This window comes from Apium graveolens, chromosome 2, assembly GCF_009905375.1.
Source record: "Apium graveolens cultivar Ventura chromosome 2, ASM990537v1, whole genome shotgun sequence".
Taxonomy (NCBI): Eukaryota; Viridiplantae; Streptophyta; class Magnoliopsida; order Apiales; family Apiaceae; genus Apium; species Apium graveolens.
This window is the reverse complement of record NC_133648.1, coordinates 1789440-1794597: the sequence shown is the minus strand read 5'-3', so window position 1 is coordinate 1794597 and position 5158 is coordinate 1789440.

Genomic DNA, 5158 nt, shown 5'->3' with positions numbered 1-5158 from the left:
AGTTCCACCGCTTTTCCAGTCTTCCTTTTCACACTACTTTTACTCCACTATTTTCTTTTATACATTAAAAATCAACGAGTCTCACCACTTCGGCCGCTTTTCTTTCTCTTTTTCACTACTTTATATATATATTTCTTAATCTCCGTGTCCAAACCAAACATAAAGAATTGTCTGGGACGGAGGGAGTACTAGTTTATATAGGAAATTCTAGAGGGGGTGAGGGCACCCCCTGGACCCCTGGACACTCTAGTTCGTTTATGCGAAGTTTATTAATATACTATATTTACATACTCTAGTTCAAAAGTAATATGGGTTCCAAAATTTTCCTCTTACTTATTCTTCTACATTTTGATGCATTCTCTTAACACAAAATTCTTACTTGACCATATTTTCTGTAGTATTTTTCCCAGTTAGAATTTGAATTATCTCTCAATTGATAATTTTTATCTGATAATTGACTAACTTCTAACGGATAGTCATTATTAGTTGGCTCATCTTTATTATATGTGGTCAAATTTGCTTCCAGTTTCAGTTGCTCCTTTTCTCTTTTTTTTGGCACTTTCACAGAAAGATTTTACACCTTGAAGATCAAAAAATTTATGTGCAACATTTCTTGATTTTTTTCATTTACTTATAACTTTTTGCTCTCTAATTGCCTTTTAATAAACTTTTCTCTTTTTAAAAAATAATTAGATTAGCTCTGTTAATTTAAAAATATCTTTTCATTCTTTTATAATCAAATAGTTGAGTTTCTAAATGAATCTTTCTCTCTACCAAAAAAATATTGAAAGGTTTAATCCTAACATTTTCTCTGATAAGAATTTAAGAGTGATATGCAAATTGTGCAATATAGATGATATGCTAAATACATTATTTTTTCATTGATTTTTACTTAATTTAAAAGGATCAAGTGAAGTTAACCGAATATTGGATAAGCTTGTTTCCCGGTCATCATCAATTGCCATGAAAACTAGATTCACATATTCAGTTTTTTCATCTTCAACATGATATCTTCTTTACTTTACAATGTGAGTTTTTTTTTGCTTCAAGAGTTCAAAGAACATCTTCTTGTAGTTCATAGACTCACCAATCTATTCTTCCATTCTTGACTTTTTACATTCATTTAAAATTATTCAGCATTAATCCCACAGTTATAACATTTCACTTGGAGTTATCAACTTTCTTATTGTTGATCTCGAACACTTTCCTGAATGGCTTGAAAAAAGATTTTCTCTTGAATTTAATATTTGAGAATCTTCTGGACAAAAATGTCATGTGTTCATCTAGCTCTTCTTGTTCATTCTGAGTTTGTGAATGAGCTTGTTCCTCCATATTCTTCTCTTTTCTTTTTCTTGACATTGACCTGGCTTCACTGATTGATTTGCTTGAAGATTCTCCCTTAATTTTCAATTATTTATCACATATGTTGGAAACAACAATAGTTACATCTCTCGTTCATATTTTCAGAAGTCCATACAATCTGTTAAGAGTGTAGTCTTTATACTTTAAAAAAATTTTAACATATACTATAATGGTTTTCCACTCCTTGGGAAGTGCTCTTAAGAATTTAAAGTTAGAGACCTTGGTCAGATAGATTTTTTCATGTCATTTCAGTCTATTTAACAATTTTTGAAATATGTTGAATGTTTTACTTAAACTTTCACCAGATGAAGAGTGAAAGTGTTCATACTGTTGAATTAAAAGTTACATTGTGTTTTCTCTAAATTTTTATGTTCCTCCACACAATGTTTGAATTGTGTCTAATACTTTTTTGTAGTGTTTCAATTCATGATAGATTAAAATATGTCTGAACTTATGTCATTGTACCAGATGTTCATGACTCTTTTGTCCTTGTTAACTTCTTCTAAGTCCTCAGAAGAAAAGTGAGCCACATTCTTCTAAACAACCATGTCTGTACCTATGTTTATATCTGCATCAACTACACCTGGTATATGCTCCACAGTAGTATGTGGACCATTATCTATGTATTCCACAAAGCTTTCATCTTGTAAAAGAAGACGGAGTCTCATTTTATTTTCCAGTGAAAGTAAAAAAAATTCAAGGTAGGAATCTCCACACCATCATTCTTCTTTCCCATGATTGACTAATTAGCTTCAAGATCTTTAAACATTCTAGAAGTTGAAAGTTTGCTCTGATGCCAATTATTCTCAAACAATCAACTATGGTGATTTGTAGAAGGGGGGCTGAATACAAATCAATTCTTTTTGATAATTTTAAACATTAAATTAAAACTTGTAAAAAGAAAGAGGAAAAACACAATAATTTAAAATTTTCAGATAGTTTGTTTTTTAGCTTACCACCTGAGATATATATGTTGAAAAATAATATGTGTCAATTTCAAGTGCAATTTCACAGCTGCATTTAATTCTTTCAAGATAAATCTTTTGACAGATGAACACTTCTAAAAACTATTTTTTAAGAGATACTACTGCTAAAACTTGTTTGACATATCACCAAGTTTTAATCTTTACTGGACAATACATATCACAATCTTCAATGTATAGTAAAATTACTTCTGAATTCTTTCCCCTGATACTTGACAAATGAGACTTGATTTTATCTTAATATATTAATTTGAATATACCTTCTTTGTCATGCACAAAAATAAAATATTTCTTCTTATTTGGAATCCAAGATCACATGCAAAACTTGATTTTGTTTCTATTTTCTTTTGATGATATTCCAATCAACCTATGTGTTGTGCAGAAATAGGATTTGATCACTGCCAAGTCACTAATACCGACTATTTGAATTTCCTTAGCCGTTGAAAGTGATTGGTTTAGCTGTTGATGTTATATGTAGTTTCAGTTAGCAGTTGAAGACTCAATTCACTTAATCAGAATTACATGGTATAACATATATACAATTAGCCACATTATTCTAGATTTTCTGATGAGTCAACGTGACTTTTTAATTAATAACAACATTACTAATTATAACAAGGATCTCATCAAAAATGTTATAAAAACCTCATCAGTTGATGAGCTAACCTTCAACGGCTATCCTTTAATATGGCTAGCCGTTGAAGACTATAAATTAACTTAACATAATTATAGTATGTGTTTTGCTTATCATCAGGATTCAAGCTTGATTCCTAATGAACTTGAATAATTAAGCCATTTTGATATACTAACTTCATAGTTTTGTCCATACTCTTGACATCTAACTTCAATGAACAAGTCAATTCACATTACATAGTGACTTAATGTGATTTGTATGAAGATCAATGTGTCAAGAGAGGGACCTATAATTGTCTTTCCACTAAAATTACAGTAATTTTGAATAGTATACTTCATGTGGAAATTTTTGTATAAATCTGTCCATAAATGCTAATATAAAATTTTATAAATATATTTTCTATTATCAATAATACTTAAAAAGTAATTATAATTATATATGTCTTACACGAGTTTAGGAGCTAGTTTCCTTGTAATTGGACAATAACGCAACATTTAAGCATGTATCTCGTTAACTGTATTAGATGCGTTTGATTTTTGGGTGAACTTGGTGCTTTTTTTTTTGAACACAAAAGGAAGATTTTATTGCTGCAAAATAGAATCATACAATAATGTTTCCAACACACTAGGTGGAGGAGACAAGAAATCATTGGAGCTATTAACCAAACAGGGAACCCTAGCTAGTAAATGGGCAACCTTATTGGCTTGCTTCTTAACAAACTTGACGGAAATATCAGGCCTAGAACGAAGAATGGCGATGCTTTCCTCTAGAATGAACCCAACTTCAAGGCAATACTCTGTCCTCTTATTCAATGCTGTCACAGTAAGCAATGAATCACATTCAACTTCCACTTCAGTCACCGGCAGAGATTCGATCCATTTTAGTGCTTCTAAAACCCCCCATGCCTCAGCTTCAAACACTGGCACCTCACCAGCACATCTTGCATTTCTAGCTTTCATAAATGAGCCACGATGGTCTCTTAAAATCATACCAACAGAGAATGAAGATGTCCCTGAAAACACAGATGCATCTACATTCAACTTCAGCTTACCTTCCTCAGGAGTAATCCATCGAGTTGTACTCCTACCTGTACAATGAACACCAGTGGCCGTTCTTCCCAACCTACGTTTTCTTGCTTCCTGCCACTCTGATATGTATTTCATACTACAATCTACTGCAAGTTGAGCTGAGATTACCTTATTCTCCCACACTTTTTGATTTCTGGCTGACCATATACTAAGCACCGTAGCTATTTTCACCATAATGTCCTGAGATTCTTCTGCGAACTTCTGAAGCAGCCATTCCGAAGCATATTCCACATTACTAAAATCAAATTCTAGGTCCATCACTCTGCAACACTGCTTAGCAAAATCACAATCAAGGAAAATGTGTGCCAAATGTTCAACATCATGCACACACATTGGACAGCTGAAAGTACAAAGCACCCCTTTCCTTCGAAGCATATATCGAACAGGCACATTGTTACGAGCAAACCTCCATAAAAAGACTTTAACTTTTTGAGGGACTTCCAATCTCCAAAGCTGATTCCATCCAGACTCTCTATGCTCATTAGAACCTGTAGTACTGTGCCAAAACTGATAGCCTGTTTTCACACTATACTTACCATCCACAGAGTGAACCCATGCCACATGATCTTTAACCTGGGTTTGGGGAACATGCGTTGCTAAGATTGCCTCAACATCACAGTTTGAGAACAAACTATACACCTTTTGGTTATCCCATTTTTTAAGACCAGGAATAAACAGATCTCTTGCTTTAACAATGTCACCTCTGTCATTAATGTCAGATTCCACTCTAAAATCAACTTTATCTCTTAACCATGCATCCTCAAAAACATCAATACTCTTTCCATCTCCGAGAATCCATCTTAAGCCCTTCTTCAATGTTTCTTTAGCTTGCCAGAGTCCCGACCAAAGAAAACTCGAGCCTCCTCCTCGACTAGCATTAAATAACGTACTATTAGGAAAATATCTGGTTTTGAATATACGAGCAACCAAAGAATCAGGATTGCTCAAAAAGTTCCAACATTGTTTTCCTAGCAAAGCTAAATTAAAGCCATGCAAGTCCCGAAATCCCATACCTCCTCTGTTTTTTGACATACTGATATTCTCCCATGAAAGCCACCGAATGCCTTTACCAGAATTATTACTAGAACCCC